Below are 18,859 nucleotides of genomic sequence, written 5' to 3' on the forward strand. Positions count from 1 at the left end.
TTTTAATACTTCCAACATTGGTTTCTGTATACCATTTTCCAATGCACGGTCTTCCATTCCACCGCCCAAAAGATTTTGGAATTATTTGTTTGTTACAATTTATCATCTATAAATACTACATGTTTCATAGAGAAACCCACCTCACATTTACACAGCAGCACACTCTGAAGCACAAGAGAAAGATCAAGAAATAAGAGGTAATATTTTCCTTTCTATTACTTAAAAGGAGCTCTATCTCACAATACTTCCTCCTTTTAAATATTTATTACACTCATTATACAGTGATTCTCATTTGTTTTAAGGAAAGTAGAATTGGGAGAGGCATATCCTGCAAAGAAAATAAAATGTTAGAACCCCTTTTTTAAGAGAATTCATACCAATGATTCTCATATTGACACCTAAAATCAAGAGGTAATATGAAGGAAAAAAAATGTTAGAACCACTTTCTCTTTATATATATGTGTTTGAATCACACTATCTACACACATTTTACAGCTTCAACAAACCCAAAGTAATATGAAGAAGATCACTACTTCAACCGTTATTGGAAGAAAAAGGAAACAACATTTTGACAACATAGGTTTGTTCATCTTGCTATTATTTTCTGTAATTTTTTAATTGGTTAGTATTTCTTTATGAGTAACGCGAAGAACATTGTATAAAATGAACTTTTCTGGAGCTCTTATTAAAAAAACTAAATGAACTTTGCAGCCAGGTCTACTATTATCCTTCCGAGTTATGAAGCCATTTTTTAGACCAATAATACTAGAACAAAGACGAAATGGAAAATAGATAAGTGTTATTAGTGCCAGGTTTAGGTATACAACTCTGATAAAAAAATAATACTTTAAAAAATTACCAGATCTGTAAAATAACTAAAGAGGAGATGTCCAGCAGTCCGAATCTATGATTAGCTTTGATGTCTAGCCACTTTGTTCTTGGGTCTCAAATCCATCTTTATCACACCAGAAAAGTCATGAGAGTACTTTTAGAGCACACATATGAGCTGTCTGAATCAAGAACAAAAAAACAATAAAAAGCATGGAATCTATCATGATTTTCCTAAAACAAACTCAAATGTATCTTCTACACAACATTTTCAACATGGTCATTGGAGCGTGTAAACCTTAGATCATATATTTATATTTATTAAATTCGAAGTATAATATATCACTTAGATAATTCTATCAATCAGTTTTTAGTACACTAAATTACAAATATACTTATATCAGATTCATGCAAGTAAAAAAAAATATATACAGAGTAATAAATAACAAATTGAAATCTTACTACTTATCTTTGAGATTCATCCAAACCCAGATATGAAATTTTCTCCATTCGAAAAGCATGAAATTGACTTTTTAGATTGAACTCCTACTATTGAAACTCATGCTGACACGATTACTGTCTATAAGCAGTTAGATATACGATCTATGAACATGCAGCTGGAATTTTATATTCACCAAACAAATTCGAAAAAAAAATTGATCTCTCCCATCAAAGCCAGAAAAACACTTGGCTATGTGCATCTACATACAGAATCGTAATTGATTCAACCGCAGAAGATGCTCAGACGACCAAACCGTATAGTCTAGGGTTTATATGAAATTGGGATACTGAGCTATTTTAATCTTATATAGTAATGGAATAGAAGAAGGTCGAAGATTATAAACTTCCTACCGCTAAACGAGCAGAGATAATTGGATTGAAAGTTCAAGAAACGAACAGAGAAGGAAGCTGTTGAACGAAGAACATGGGTCAGAACAAATGGGAGAGATCAATACGCAGAGATGGATTTGTGGATATTTATACATGGGCTTGAAGGATTTGGGCTCTCCATATATTTTTGTTGGGCTGTATAATTTCTTGGGCTTCATGTTCTACTAACTTCTTGCACGCAAATTATGCTGTGCAACCGAATGCACCTTGCAAGGTGCATACGGTTGCAAAACGGCGTCATTTTGGTTAAAAAAACGTGCGTCCCACTTAAGGAAGAAATCAGGTTCGATTCCCGGCAATAGCATTTTTATATATCCAGAAATTCATAACTATATAACCACAATTTCATAACTATATATCCACAATTTCATAACTATATATCCACAGTGAATGAATGAAGTAAAAATCCACAATGAATGAATGAATGAAGTAAAAATCCACAATGAATGAATGAATGAATGAAGTAAAAATCCACAATGAATGAACTAAATATCCACAATATATGATTGAACTAAATATCCACAATGAATGAACTAAATATCCATAAATTCATAACTATATAACCACAATTTCATAACTATATATCCACAATTTCATAACTATATATCCACAGTGAATGAATGAAGTAAAAATCCACAATGAATGAATGAATGAAGTAAAAATCCACAATGAATGAATGAATGAAGTAAAAATCCACAATGAATGAACTAAATATCCACAATATATGATTGAACTAAATATCCACAATGAATGAACTAAATATCCATAAATTCATAACTATATAACCACAATTTCATAACTATATATCCACAATTTCATAACTATATATCCACAATAATGCTATTGCTGAGAGTCGAACCTGATTTTTTTTTTAAAGTGGGACGCGCGTTTTTAATCAAAACGACGTCGTTTTGAACCGTATGCACCATGCGCATGGTACATTCGGTTGCACAGCATAACTATTGCTTCTTGCAACCCATATGTGTATATATATAATTTTTAAATACTACTCAAAATGTTGTTTACAAATAAATTTTTAATAATTTGTAATTTTATTTCTGTTTAATGTAAGCAAATATTTCTACTTTTATTTACTTTGTTTTGAGCCTTAGCTTTAATAATGTGTAATTATACTCTAATATTTTGTGATGTGTTTCTATGTGTCAATTTATTTTACACAGTGTGTATATGTGTGTGTGTGTGTGTGTGTGTATATATATATATATATATATATATATATATATATATATATATATATGTTGTATTTTTGTATTATTAATTCCCAGGACAATTTAGTGGCATTTCTTTGCTTTCTATATTTGTTGTGAATGTTTTTTTTTAATAATAAATAACAAAATAGGATACAGACGTTTGTGTCTTATATTTGCCTCATACTTATTACTTAGTTATTATACATAACTTCTAGAATATTTTATAGAAAATAATTCACCGTCTTGCTTTAATGCAAGTATCAACACAAGTCCATCAATTGTTTATGGTGTCTAGGTTTTGGTTCCTCAAATCGCTATGATATTATCAGACCCAAGATTGACATTCAAGTTTAAGAGAAGACAATTCCCATTAATACTTTAATATGCAATGATTATAAATAAGTCAATCAATTTTTTTACACGAACAGTTATATGTAGTTGCATTAGAGTGAAGAATCCCAAAAGTATCAAAATCTTGATTTGTAATGGTTAAGCAATAATTGTAATTCAACTACTAATGTAGTTTACAAAGACGTCTTTAATAATTTGTAATTTAAAATAATTTATTATTTTATAACACTAACACTTATTACTTTTAAGTATGTTTAAATCTCAAATTTAAAATTTTACAGAAATTTTAATATTCACTTAAAAAATGATTATCTTACAATACAACAAACATAAGTTTATTAATGTTAAAATTTTGATCTGTGCATCGCACGGGTATCATACTAGTTCCACAAATGGCGGAAATTGATTTCCCTCCAACCAAACAATTTAATTCGAGTGGGAAAAGAGTTGTGTTGTAATTGCAATGCAATTCATGTCAAGCAAACATCCCATCCCATAAAAGTGTATAAAACATGAACAATTCACTAAATATTTTACGCGCACACACATATATGTGTGTGTATGTTCTCACATAAATCAACTTATATTAACATGATTAAATTGAAAGAATATTAAAGGATAACTTTAAAGTAATGAATTTGAATTTTTACTTGTATATCAATTATTTTAAAACCTTATTTATAAAAAGAAAAAAAAAACACTCTTGGGCTAGCCTGTGGCGGCAAATTTTACTGTGGACCACGATTCATATAACATTGTGAATCATGCATCAAAACAACATCGTTTGGTTTTATTTAAGAAGATAGTTACTATTTTTTAATTCTATTATCTTTCTCAGGCGGTAAAGAAAATTCATGCATATTTTGGATTCTATTCATTCGCATCTTCAATTATCCTCTATTACGATTTTCCTCTCATGTGAAGTCACTGTCGACTACATGTACAAACTTTAAATTTCAATCTAAACCAAAGAATTTAAGTTAAACCCGAAAGTTCTCTCTCTAGTGAAATACAATTTGTTAAACCATGGACCAGGTCCTCCTTGCATTATTGACCTTGGTCCAAAATAACATTGATATTATGTATATGCAATTAACACATTATGTGATGTGGAACATGAATTGAGGAAATAATAGAGAAATGAAGTTCTACATGTACTCCCATATCTTACTCCCTCAAATTTACTCCATGATGTGGCGGACTCTAATAGGTTATTTTCTTCATGTGGGCTCCTTGTAAAAGTGTCTACACCAATATTTTAAGTGTGGGAGTAAAAGTTAGGAGTAGAGAATGGGAGTACATGTAGTATTTCCCAGAGAGATGGTCACATGCATAAAGTCTAAGCGACATTGAATTTGGTGGCTACCTTTTATGTAAAATTTGAATTAGCTTTAAATGTTATTAACTCTCATTATGTTTATTTTATAGTTCCCTTGCATGTTTTTAATAATTGCAACTCTTCAGTTTTCTTAGTTTTCTATTTAAATACTTTGTATACAGGAACTTTAGTTAATTTGGCTCTTAAGAGTTTTTTTTTCTCTCTGGCACTTGTTGGCATCGTTTCCTTTGTCCTGCATCAGTTGGTTTCAGAGCCTTAGCTCAAGTTCCTAGGTGACAACCGAGATAACGGTAGTGCCCTCTCCACTTATTACGACCCAAGATGACACAAGGCGGTATCAACAACATGGGTAACAACCCATCCTTCGGTGGTGATCGTGGAATGGATGACCTTCGGGCAGCTTTTCAAGTATATTGTGAGAATGTTAATCATGAGTTTCAAGAAATTCATAACATTCCCGCAAATATAAACCTTCAATTAGAAGGTAATGATGCAACTCTAGGCATTATCAATGACTGGAATCCGCAGACAAAGCAGGTGAGCAGAAATTGGCAGCATCTCCTTTACCATCCAAATCTTGGGCAACGAACTTTTAATGGTAATTTGCACACAAAAGCCTTTTTGGACCGGTGCTTTGAAGTGGAACACTATTTAGATATGCTGGAAATCCCTGATGACAAGTAAGCCAAATATGTTGCGTGTAAACTGAGAGGGAGAGCTTCTGCCTGGTGAGATATGTTGCAAAATAATAGGAGATACCAAGGGAAATCTCCAGCAAGATCTTGGATGAAAATACAAAGAAATTTTTTTATGAGTATAATCAGTATCAGAATTGCTTCCAAGACTTCCAGTGTGTCATTGAATACACCGAAAAGTTCTTTTGGCTAGGGGCATGTTGCAATCTCTCTGAAACTTCAAAAAAACAAGTTGCGAGCTCGTTATATAAATGGTTTGAGATGTGCCATACAGGAAAAGATGAGCCCAAATCATGCATCATCCATAGATGAGGCTTACAATATGGCTTTGCAAGCTGAAGCTATTGTTTAACAGTCTAACCAACAAAAGCCGCCAACAATTGTACACCGATGGTCTTCAAATTATGAACCACTACAGCACACTATTCAAAACAATTCTTGTAATTTCCAGTCTGTAGCAATAAATAATGCAGGCCCATCTAGAATAATCCCTTCAACAAAGTAGAGTGGCGGGGCCTCTACAAAGAAACCATACCTGAACTCTAACACCACACTGATAATTGGAAATTGTTTCAACTGTGGGGAGCTAGATAGTTATTGCTCAAACGAGTGTTGAGTTTAAGTGTATGCAAATCTCACAAAAGAATATGTTGAGGATGATGGAGAAGGGGATGTCTATGATGAAATCGACGTTAAAGTTGCAGAAGAAGTAGGAGATCTTGTGAATTCTTGTATGCAACGCCTTTTATATGCAGAAGAGAAGAGTTCTAACCAACACAACATCTTTTGGGAGCTGAGCCTTACTTGACAGTAGTCTTCGCCCCGTCTTAAAACATGAGCCGACCTTCTTAGGCTGGGATGGCCTATTCGACCAAATTCACTTAGAGAGCTGAGCCTTACTTCTTCATTTCAACATGATCACAACAGAAACAAGGACTTAGGAACCTTAGCACATGTGGGGGAATCAGTAGAGCCTTCGACCCCCCTTATGCATAGGTCACATGTGTTGCGCATACCGACCCCTCGATAAGTGTTCCCTTCACCCACTTATAAATATCGCATTAAATGTTAGGAGAGAGGACCTTTGGCCTCTTCACCTACCTTACCATAACTCAGGACTCTGCTACCTCACGTCATTTTCCGAGCTTAAAACTTAAACCAAGAAGCTGACTGTTGCAGGACACATCTACGATCCGACCTCACGACTTGGGCATGTATTTGGGATATCGTTGCGTATTTACAACATCAAGGATTAATATTTAGACAGAACCTAGAAGATTCTTGAACCCTTTAAGCTTGACTGGTTGAGAGGTTTTGAAACTTATTAACTATGTGTAAACTCATGTGTTGCTTGTTATTCGTAACTTTTTCAAGCTTCAGGAGTGCTCTATTATAGAGCTGAGGGCATCAATATTTAAACGTTTGAAAACACTTCATGTTCGCGCCTTTTGAAATGATAGGTGACCAAAAACCTGTAACTCCCTCTTTTTTACGACTACACGCTATTGACCTTGGTAATGCCTTTTTCCCTTTTGAACACAACATAATCACTTTGTCTCAGAGGCCAAAAAGCATGTTTGCTCTTTGTAAGAAGATATCTTGTTGTTAGATGTCCTTAGAGAGTGTGTCCAACACCTCTTATCACAAATTAAAAAACTTACCTCGTACTCTTCGTATTTCTCTACCAGTTATACCTGCTAAAGATGTGTAAGACTTGGAACTTCGAATGTGACAAAGAACATCTACCAGAAGATCTTACGACAAATACATTGGGTTTACCATTATATATGACCTTTGTAGTCTACATGAGGTCTTTCGGACAAGGCCTACCGGAAGTGAACACAGTCAATTTTCCTTTGGAGACCTTTTACACATGTTGAGCCTCTTTTACAACTTTTAAGGTTTAAAGCTAGACCTCTGTTGTTGGAAGGCTGTTATAGCTGAATATAAAACAAAAATAGGGATCCTAAGTTTCTAGATTTTATAACATCAACAAAATCTATACAACAAATATAATTATAAATACAATATAATATATACTAAAATGGTAGATTGCCAATAGTATTAAAAATAAAGAAAATGAAAGGAACAACTCGTCGAAGGGTGAGACCATAAGCTTCCTCCAAATTGAACCTCTCTACAGATTTTCCATTCACCAAACCCCAATCAAAAGCATACCCCAAAGTTGCAATCAACAGGTGAACCATCCTTATCCCCAAACTCATCCCATAACATATTCTTTGCCAGGCTAAAAAAGGAATCACTTCAAATTCATTCCCTTAAATATCCATGTTGGGTTTTTCCCCACCGGGCAAGAATCAGTGTAGGTTGAACTCAAGAGGATTTGTCCACACATTGGGGTCACGGGCTATGGCCCAAACATTGACCAGAAGTGTAACACCCCAGATTTTCAAGACATTTAAAACTTATAAAATAAAGGTGAAATCTCATTAAATCCCAAAACATAATACAAGAGTATGGGGTGCTATGCCACACCTGAGCTAGAGAACTCAGGTGCACAGGCTAACTAACTAATATCCTCAATAATGTAAAGGCATAAGCATGGCACGCAGGCCAAAAAGGGAAACTATCTACTTCTACGTTCCAAGTTCTAGCGCGCTCCAGTTACTTATTCTTCTGTGCCCCAAATATATCTATTCAGCGAGAGATGCTGGTAACCCACTCCAACGCGTTGAAATACAATACATATAGAGATATATATAGATATACGAAAACCATTTTGAGCATGAAGATATATCCTACGAACTCTAGCTTTAAAATCGGGAATGACTCGACAGATAAGGCCAGACACAAGCAACAGTTATGACGAGCATATGCAGTTCACAACAGATAAGGCAGATAAGGCAAAGCATAAACAATAATCACAACCCAACATGAACAATCCCCAATATAAATCCCAAAGTCACATCTCCCAAGACACTCGTAATCACAACTCATCCATGTCACAACACATAACACACTTTGTTGGCGCCACAGGACCAATCGCATGCCCAACATGAGGGTCAGCGCATATAGCTCTGACACGACCCCGCAGCACCCTGCCCCGTATCGCAACACGGAGGGGTCGATCGCAACCGACCGATGAACCACAGCTCATCATAGTGTTTGATCGCAACCAAACAGTGGACCGCAGCCCAAGAGAATGTCATCTGACCGCAGCCAGGAAAAAAGACGAACCGCAGCTCGTATAGAAACGTTTGATCGCAACCAAACGGTGGACCGCAGCCCAAGAGTATCAATCTGACCGCAGCCAGCTTCTGAACCGCAGCTCAGGACAACCAATCCGATCGCAACCGAATTCGGGTAACACACACACATAACACATAGCAAGCACATGCAACCCACATTACACATTAGGAAGGGGGGAGAAACGTATAACAAAACCTATGCGTGATCCATCACATACTAAGAATAGTCCTAAGGGGTTCATACTTCTACCACCTAGGTCAACGGGATACCAATTCAACTAGCATGCAATACAATAGACTCGTAAACCTACGAACGGCACCCGAAATATCAAACTAGACATAGGCACGATGAACGGAGTCCGTTGAGACACCACGGGGATCGGGGGAATATCAAACGGGGAAGCCGGGATCCCGAATTGGGGAAATATCCAGCGGGTAGCCGGTGGGTGGAGGCCACCCGCCGGTTGCCCGCCGGAATACTGTTCCGGGCAGCGGGTCGCCGGCGGGCAGCTGCCCGCCCGCCGGCTACCCGCTGCCGGGCGGTGTTTCACGGCCGTGGGTAGGTGGCGGGTCCCCTACCCCCCCACCTACCCCCCACTGACTCTTTTCACACGCTTTACGCCCCGGGAACCGTTGTGGAACCCGAAACCATGCTTTAGACACTTTACAACGCAATTAACGACAATACGTAGACGATTAACGAACCAAATACAAGAAATGAACGGCACATAACCTATCATGCTTTTCTAAATATAATCAACACCCAAACATGCGACTTCCCCACCCGATAATCCAAGAATAAGATCATACGATACAACCTAGGGTTCTAATCACTTTTATATCAACAAGTATACTGTTCGTCTTCTAATTGCAAGATTCGGTAAGAATAACACATAAACATCAAGAGCATCACACAATTATCAAGAACAACACATAATCATCAAGAACTCTATATAATCATCAAGAATTCCATAATCATCAAGAATCTCCCAATATCAAGATCATCAAGATCCCTCATGGGATCATCACATCAACATCAATAATAATCATCATATCTCGCCAATGCACAATAATATGGGGGAAACCCTAAGGGGGAATCATAGCTATGAAAATAGGTTTTGTTGAGACACGGGTTACCTCTTAGCCTTAATTAATTCCTTGGCTATGAAGGGTCTTTCTTTAAGCTTTCTTGATTTCTTCTAAGGGAATTCTTGGAGCTCTTTTGGGATGGTGAGTCGTTTATTGTGGTGGGGGGGTTCTAGGTGCCTCTTAAGTCCCCTATTTATAAATTTAGGAGTCCTAATTAGGAACTAATATTATAGGCTTGCTAATTCTATTCCTTTTGGGACTAAGGATTGGGTTCCATGGTCTATAGTGGACCATATTAATTAATTAAAGAGAATCCTAATCATAATCTGAATAGTAAAAGACCTACTTCCTTTATTCCTAATAGATAACTAGGTCTAGGATTCCTAATCAGAATCTGAATAGTAAAAGGTTTACTTTCTTTATTCCTAACAGGCTTAAGGCTCTAATTTAGGCAAGGGCCCACGGTTCATGGTGGGCGTTACTAATTAATTAAAGGGAAACCTAACCGAATTAAATCATATTTAATTATTATTAACGGGATTAATTAAATAATTAATCCGGGATTGAAGGCCGTAACACGGGGTGTTACACTCTCCCCCCCTACGAGAAGCTTCGTCCCCGGAGCTTGGAAATCATTGCAGGGTTAACGAGTCAAGATTAGATCCGTGGTCCTATAGAGAAGGTATTCCACGGGGAAATTGTATACTTGTACGCCTATGCGTGTTGGGTTTTTGGGAACGATTAGGTTTACAGGGCTAAGAGAGTGGGTTTCAAACTTGAGGACACGGTGAATTCGGGAATTAGGATCAAGTTTTCAAGGTTGCAACTTAGGTTGTGAGGTTGCCACTTGTATGGAATCGTTAAAACATGGGATTAAGAATGGGGTCTGAAGGGTAGAAGGGTTTTGCAATAAGGAGGGGGCCGATTTTCCGAGGGAGGGAAAGGAATTCGGCTAGGATGGGTTAAGGTTTCTCGATCCCAAGTGAATAATCTGGTTAGATGCTTTGATCATGATGCGTCGACGAGCTGATGATCCTCCTTCCTTGGTGTTGGTACTTGCTTGACTTTAAGATCCTTGTTAGACCTTGCTTCCTAGGCTAAGGTTTCATTCTTCTCTTCTTTCTCGAGGGGATTTCCCGTGGTGATTCAACACTTACTTCTTTAATGCGCCCAAGGTCTTGACCAAGTTGGGTCAACCAAGCCAATCTCTTAGGGCGCACTTCCCAAATTCTTCCCAAGGTCTCTTGGGAGTCGATGGACTTTGGGTTGAATTTCTCTTCTTATTGAATTTCATCTCCTCTTTAGTGGATGAAATTCTTAGTAAGACTTCATGTCTTACCCGAGGTTTGGCATTGTTGTGCCCTTTTTGTGTTATTTTTAATGATGAAGGTGTCCTTGCGTGCCCTTTTTCTTCTTAAAGCGCAGTCGGTTACCAAATCTCGTTGTGGGATGACTCGGCGACTTTACGAGTCACCTCATTTCCTTGTGGGTCCTTAATGACCCTTGAAATCTTGGCACGAATGTTCTCTTCACCCTTTTGCTTAGCACCATGGACTACGTAGTTCTTGATTCCATACAACTTGTAAGGAGTCCTCTGATTTGCTCGAACGATGTCCATGGTTTGGAGGAGTCCCGGTCCATCCTTAGCATTTTGACTTTCAAGGTTTTCGTGGGTTCTTAGCACGAGTCCCCAACTCGCCTCCTTGGTTTGCGCAATCCTTTACGCCTAGTCGGTTGTATCGTAGGATCCAACTTCAATTACTCGTGCAATGTAATTGATTGTGATTTCCCGATGGTGTCTCGTGCGTCAAGGTCTTTTACGTAGGACACTATGTTTGGGTGGTCCATGGTTCCTTACCCAAGACTCACATTCATCAATCAAGGCACACAAGTGCGCCACAAATCAATAAAATGAGGGGTTAAGAAATCAACACATTGTACCAGTGGGCGCGAGGTGGGCGGTCGTCCGCCTGCCAAGCTCCTGCCAAGGACCCGCCAAGGTCCCGTCAAGGACCCGTTGGGGACCCGCGGGAAAGTGACTAGGAAGAGTCAATTCCTTCGGGAAAGACCCCAAAAATGCACAGATTCATGTCCTGACAAGTCCCATGCCCTTGTGCACAATAAAAGGGACTTGGATACATAGGATGACTCATCGTACAATGTTCATTGATCCTTAAGCACGAGTTCTGGAGGTAGATATACATATATATATATATATATGTATCTATGTTTTCTTGGTCTGGGTTAAAGGGGTGTAAGAAGTGCAAGGGCTATGTTTCAAAGTCGAAGGGCCGATAGGGTCGATGTCTCCAAGGTCGTAATACAGGAAGGGAGGTTGCTACCTTGTACGGGTTTGTTTGTAATGAGGGATCAAGAGCGAGGTTTGGAGTGATAGGATGGATTCTTTAACGAAATGGTACTTGATTGGCAAGGGGAGGGAAAGAGGCTAAGGACTCTTGGATTCGAGTGATTATGCCTGTTTGGGGCTTGGTTGTGGCGTGCAGTCGAACTGGTGATCCCTTTTCCTTGGTTTCGTTTTGATTCAAAGATTTTCGTTTGATCTTCTCTTCCCGTGTCGAAGTCCCCTTCGTCTCTATGGCTTCCAGGGGAATTCTCGTGATGGTTTCCGTGCACGTTCCCCTCGGAGGTCCAGAAGTCTGGACCCCGTCGGTTAGTGGGTCAAATCCCTAGGTCTTGACTCCTAATCCTTGCCAAGGGTTCTTAAGGGTCAAGGGGGTTTCGGGTTAGTCTTTCTTGTTCTATTGGGTTTCATCCCTTCCTTGGAGGATGAAATTCTTAGCAAGGCTTTATGTCCTCCTTGAGGTTCGACCTGTTGCACCTATTTGACGATGTTTTCTGTAGCGAGGGCCCCTGACACATTGAACGTATTGGTTTGCCCGCTCTTGTCAACGCATGGCGTTCTTTGGTGGCGTACATGCCGGCTATGGATTCTCGTAAAGCCTTCACGGTTTTTCGTGCAAGGGTGGGATGATACGTATTCGTAACTTCCACCTACTTCGCCGATTCCTATCTAACAACTTATTTCAACATTGAATCAATGAATGTCGGTTCTTCACGCCCCTGGGCAGGGTAAGGGCTTTATGCTGCTCTACGGAGTGGGGATATGAACTTAGAGTAAGGGCGATGATTCCAATGCTCATAACAATTTAGGGTTTCCGAGGGTTTGGGTTAGGCGCAATGAAGGGTGAGCAAGGTCATGACGGTTGTGAATTTGCTCTTAAGGTAATTAAGGATTCGGGGTGGGAGTTTTCAACAAATAGGGGTATCAAGATGATGGGGTTTCAGGGCGGACGATATTTTAAACTGGGGTGGTGGGGTCGCAAGGTGTCGTGATATACTTACCTTGCACCCAAGGATTCGACTAATGGTGTCGTTCATTCGCTACTTTAATCGGTGTCCTAGTTCTCCTTCCTATTTGTTGTAGTCGCAACCCGGGTTTGCCGAGATAAAGCAACTTGTCGGAAAGTGCATGCCATTTGTCTTAATCGGGGGTTATCGTGGTTAACCCTGGGTCGGTGAGTATTGCAGTCCGTCCCTTTTAGCAGTCCTGACGTCTTGATGCAACGTCTTTTCACCGCCTCTTCTTAGTAGTCATCCAAATCTACCTTTTCTTTGGTCACGGTCCTTGTCAAGACTTTTGACGGGAGTTAGGACGAGGCGATTTATCGGGTAAGTGTACGTTACCCAGTTGTGGAAGTAAACTTATCTATTCGCACCCTTACCTGGTGTGGTAAGCATAGGGGGGAGGTTCATTTAAGTTAGAGAGGGATGAAGTGAGGGGGGTCATGTGTAGGTTTCACAATCTCACTGCGCGTCTTAAGATTCTTGAATCCTATGTTCCTAAGTACCTAGAGTTCAAGCCTAGTGTCCTAAAGTCCGGTCTTAAGAGTCTTATCCTAGGGTCAAACTTAGGCTCTGATACCAACTGTAACACCCCAGATTTTCAAGACATTTAAAACTTATAAAATAAAGGTGAAATCTCATTAAATCCCAAAACATAATACAAGAGTATGGGGTGCTATGCCACACCTGAGCTAGAGAACTCAGGTGCACAGGCTAACTAACTAATATCCTCAATAATGTAAAGGCATAAGCATGACACGCAGGTCGAAAAGGGAAACTATCTACTTCTACATTCTAAGTTCTAGCGCGCTCCAGTGACTTATTCTTCTGTGCCTGAAACCCAAATATATCTGTTCAGCGAGAGATGCTGGTAACCCACTCCACGCGTTGAAATACAATACATATAGAGATATATATAGATATACGAAAACCATTTTGAGCATGAAGATATATCCTACGAACTCTAGCTTTAAAACCGGGAATGACTCGACAGATAAGGCCAGACACAAGCAACAGTTATGACGAGCATATGCAGTTCACAACAGATAAGGCAGATAAGGCAAAGCATAAACAATAATCACAACCCAACATGAACAATCCCCAATATAAATCCCATACTCACATCCCCCAAGACACTCGTAATCACAACTCATCCATGTCACAACACATAACACACTTTGTTGGCGCCACAGGACCAATCGCATGCCCATACATGAGGGTCAGCGCATATAGCTCTGACACGGCCCCGCAGCACCCTGCCCCGTATCGCAACACGGAGGGGTCGATCGCAACCGACCGATGAACCGCAGCTCATCATAGTGTTTGATCGCAACCAAACAGTGGACCGCAGCCCAAGAGAATGTCATCTGACCGCAGCCAGGAAAAAGGACGAACTGCAGCTCGTATAGAAACGTTTGATCGCAACCAAACGGTGGACCGCAGCCCAAGAGTATCAATCTGACCGCAGCCAGCTTCTGAACCGCAGCTCAGGACAACCAATCCGATCGCAACCGAATTCGGGTAACACACACACATAATCCCCCCACTGACTCTTTTCACACGCTTTACGCCCCGGGAACCGTTGTGGAACCCGAAACCATGCTTTAGACACTTTACAACGCAATTAACGACAATACGTAGACGATTAACGAACCAAATACAAGAAACGAACGGCACATAACCTATCATGCTTTTCTAAATATAATCAACACCCAAACATGCGATTTCCCCACCCGATAATCCAAGAATAAGATCATACGATACAACCTAGGGTTCTAATCACTTTTATATCAACAAGTATACGGTTCGTCTTCTAATTGCAAGATTCGGTAAGAATAACACATAAACATCAAGAGCATCACACAATTATCAAGAACTACACATAATCATCAAGAACTCTATATAATCATCAAGAATTCCATAATCATCAAGAATCTCCCAATATCAAGATCATCAAGATCCCTCATGGGATCATCACATCAACATCAATAATAATCATCATATCTCGCCAATGCACAATAATTTGGGGGAAACCCTAAGGGGGAATCATAGCTATGAAAATAGGTTTTGTTGAGACATGGGTTACCTCTTAGCCTTAATTAATTCCTTGGCTATGAAGGGTCTTTCTTTAAGCTTTCTTGATTTCTTGATTTCTTCTAAGGGAATTATTGGAGCTCTTTTGGGATGGTGAGTCGTTTATTGTGGTGGGGGGGTTCTAGGTGCCTCTTAAGTCCCCTATTTATAAATTTAGGAGTCCTAATTAGGAACTAATATTATAGGCTTGCTAATTCTATTCCTTTTGGGACTAAGGATTGGGTTCCATGGTCCATAGTGGACCATATTAATTAATTAAAGAGAATCCTAATCATAATCTGAATAGTAAAAGACCTACTTCCTTTATTCCTAATAGATAACTAGGTCTAGGATTCCTAATCAGAATCTGAATAGTAAAAGGTTTACTTTCTTTATTCCTAACAGGCTTAAGGCTCTAATTTAGGCAAGGGCCCACGGTTCATGGTGGGCCTTACTAATTAATTAAAGGGAAACCTAACCGAATTAAATCATATTTAATTATTATTAACGGGATTAATTAAATAATTAATCCAGGATTGAAGGCCGTAACACGGGGTGTTACAAGAAGGGTTTCCCCTTTGGGAATGAAGTAGCCATTGATCTCGCAACACTCGGGTGTCATTCTTGGAAGAGAGAGTGGGGTGGATGGGTGTAGCCTGAAGGTCTCCTTCACTATTGCTTGCAGGAAAGGTCATTTGGTTAAGTGGGATTCTGTGACTAGCCGGTTTGAACCCACCACTAAGTCAAGCTCTTGTTGTGCTTGGTTTAAGATTTTTGGGTTTTCATAATAGTTCTGCGAATGCCCACTCCACAGTGCTAGACTATAATGTATCAGTCCCAGCTATGAACAAATTCTACATGTTGTATATAGAGTTCATATCATCAGATCAGAACTAATGAAATATATATATATATATATATATATATATATATATATATATATATATATATATATATATATATATATATATATATATATATAGAGAGAGAGAGAGAGAGAGAGAGAGAGAGAGAGTTGAGTTCAAATGAGGACAACTATATTATAGAGGACTATGAAGACAGATGTAGTCGTGTGCCATTTGTCTACATGTCGTGTGCATGGCCGAATGTAGTCGTGTGTCATACTTTGTATGTCGTGTGCATAGGTTTATTAATTAATAGAGCCTGGGTTCGAAACTTGATGTTTACATGTATGCCTAGTGTGCCATTGTGTATTAAATTGTGTGCCTGGTACTAATTTGTCGTTTGCCCATTATTTGTCTGCACAGTCCTCTATATATTACTGTATATATAGGAAAGGGTTCAGGTGCGGGAGGGGGCTTCCCGTGCGGTTGGACGCACATTAAACATTAACTGACGCACTTCAAGTACAAAACATACGCTTATTAAGCAAACAAACAAAACACCTTTAGATCACAAACTCACGCATATTAAGCACATGCCTCACGCATGTTAAACACAAGCCGCACGCACCTTAAGCACAGAACTCAGGCACCTTTTAAGTTTCAACAACTACTCACATTAAGCACAAATCCACGCACGTTTAGCACAAAACTCTTGCATGTTAAGCAGAAAACTCACGCACAGTAAGCACAACATTCACATCATCAGATCAGAACTAATGAAATATATATATATATATATATATATATATATATATATATATATATATATATACGGTGACATTTTAGTAAATAATTGAACTTTGTAGTGCAAGTAAATTGTGTTAAAAGTGCAAGTAATAATTTCATAGATTTCACCTAGATGCAAGTAAAACGTATTAAAAGTGCAAGTACAATGTATTAAAAGTGCAACATATAATGTAGACTGAGCATCAATATTAAGTGCACAAACATACAACATTCCTGAAAGTGTAATGTAACACCCCGTGTTACGACCTTCAAACCCGAATAAATTAGTAAATTAATTCCGCTAATTAAAATAATTAAGAGAGATTTAATGCAATTATAATTCTCATAATTAATCTAGGCGGTCCTCAATGAATCGTAGACCTTTGCCTGATCGAACTAGAAATCTTAAGCCCGTAGAGAATAAGAAAAGTGGGCCTTATTATTCAGACTCTGAGTAGGTTTCCCCTTAAACATATAAATAAAAGATTAGGAAGCAGATAGAACCCTTCCTCACCTCCTACATACTCGAAAATACTCTCAGGAAATCCAGCCAAGGAAATCCCCCGCCAGCAAGCTTAGGAACATCAATTGGGAGAAGAATCTTACGGAAGAACCTTAGTAGCCAAGGGAAATCGGTTAGGCTAAGAGGTAACCCATGTCTTACAAAACCTATTTTCCTTGCTATATCTTATTTATTGGCTCCTTTGACAATTGTGTTGGTGATTCGGTGATTGAATCTTAATAGAGCTTTGGCTAGGATTTATATTGTGTTTATTTGATAGTCTTGGTGATCTTGATGTTGTGATTGATTATGTGTGTAATCTTGTATTTAATTATGTCTAGAGCTTGTCCCTAGGGTTTATATTGTGATTCTCATGTTGTGATGTTCTTGGAATTCTTGGGTGCGTTTATGCATGATCGGGTGGTGAGTCTAGCCTAGAACTTGTCTGTAGGGCTTTGCATATAGATTTTATGATGTTCTTGAGGTTCCGGATGCTCTTGAACCGTTATGTGACCAATGTGGAGTCGTGGCATGTTTAGGAAACATGTTTGAATATAATTGGAATGATTCTTGGTTTAATCTCTGTTAATTGAATTCGTGATGTTGTTGTTACGTGTTAGAATGTGTTTGGACAAGGTTTTGGGTTCTACGAACGAACCCCGAACTGGGAAATCCACCTTTGTACCAGTGGGGGGTAGGTGGGGGAACGAGTCCCCACCGCCTACCCGCTGCTCGTATTCCAGCGGGCAGTGGCCTGCCCGCATTCCAGCGGGCAGTGGCCTGCCCGTATTCCAGCGGGCAGTGGCCTGCCCGCCGGCCAACCGCTGGAAAGTGGGTTGCCCCCGGCGGGTGGCCGACGGGTGGTCCACCTCCCACCACCCACCCACTGGAAAATGGTGGCGTGGCGTGACGTTTTCCCCCGTTTGATGTTTTCCCGTGTCCCGTTGTACCCCGTTTGATGTTAATGAGTCTCGTATGATGTTTTGAGTACCGTTCTAGGAATTTGTGTGTAGTGTGTGTTGTTTGTTAGTATGCCTTGATTTTTATTGTCGATTACGTGATTGATTGACTGAATGATGATGGGTACCGTGGTCATTGCGCAATGATTGATGTGACTGATGATGATGAGATTGTGATTGGTGGAGATGAATTGTTGGCGGAAAGCACAATGAGTGCTTGGTTATCATGCTAAAGGCACGGACCACCCCTTAGACTTGCTGGCTAAAGGCTTGGGTTAGGGTATAAGCGCCGCGGTGTCATGTTAGAGCTATGTGCGCTGACCCCTTGGTATTAGTGCTAGAGGCACGGGCCATGCGAATGATACTTCAAAGCTACCATGTTGGTGGACTTGTTAGTGGTTACGGAGTGGGGCATGTAGTTGCTCTGGAGGATTAAGGGAGGCGGTATAAGGGTGGCCTGGAGGTACAGGTTGGAACTGATATAAAGATGGAGAGGAGTAAAAAGGTTGGAACTTGGTATAAGGTTGGAAGATGGATTGAGTGCTTGATGATTACTTGCTAATTGATTGTCTTTGAATCCCATCGTTGCCTTTATTTACTATTTATGAGCTTACTATTCTATTATGTCTTGTCTTGTGTTCTTAGGATGCATGCTAGTCTTTATGATTGTTCTATAGTGTCAAGTCTGTTGTTGGATCTTGAGTCTTGATCTTGGTTT

The 18,859-nt window shown here is 39.3% G+C and overlaps 1 long non-coding RNA gene across 1 annotated transcript; it reads left to right on the forward strand.

Moving 5' to 3' along the window:
• Nucleotides 1–322: 322 nt before the first annotated feature.
• On the forward strand, nt 323–1,938 carry LOC109160515. Its single transcript, XR_002050752.1, has 3 exons — nt 323–411; nt 496–580; nt 1,641–1,938. It is a non-coding gene; the product is annotated as an uncharacterized LOC109160515 (long non-coding RNA).
• Nucleotides 1,939–18,859: the final 16,921 nt, after the last annotated feature.

Source organism: Ipomoea nil, unplaced genomic scaffold (assembly GCF_001879475.1).
Source record: "Ipomoea nil cultivar Tokyo-kokei standard unplaced genomic scaffold, Asagao_1.1 scaffold2848, whole genome shotgun sequence".
NCBI classification, from domain to species: Eukaryota; Viridiplantae; Streptophyta; class Magnoliopsida; order Solanales; family Convolvulaceae; genus Ipomoea; species Ipomoea nil.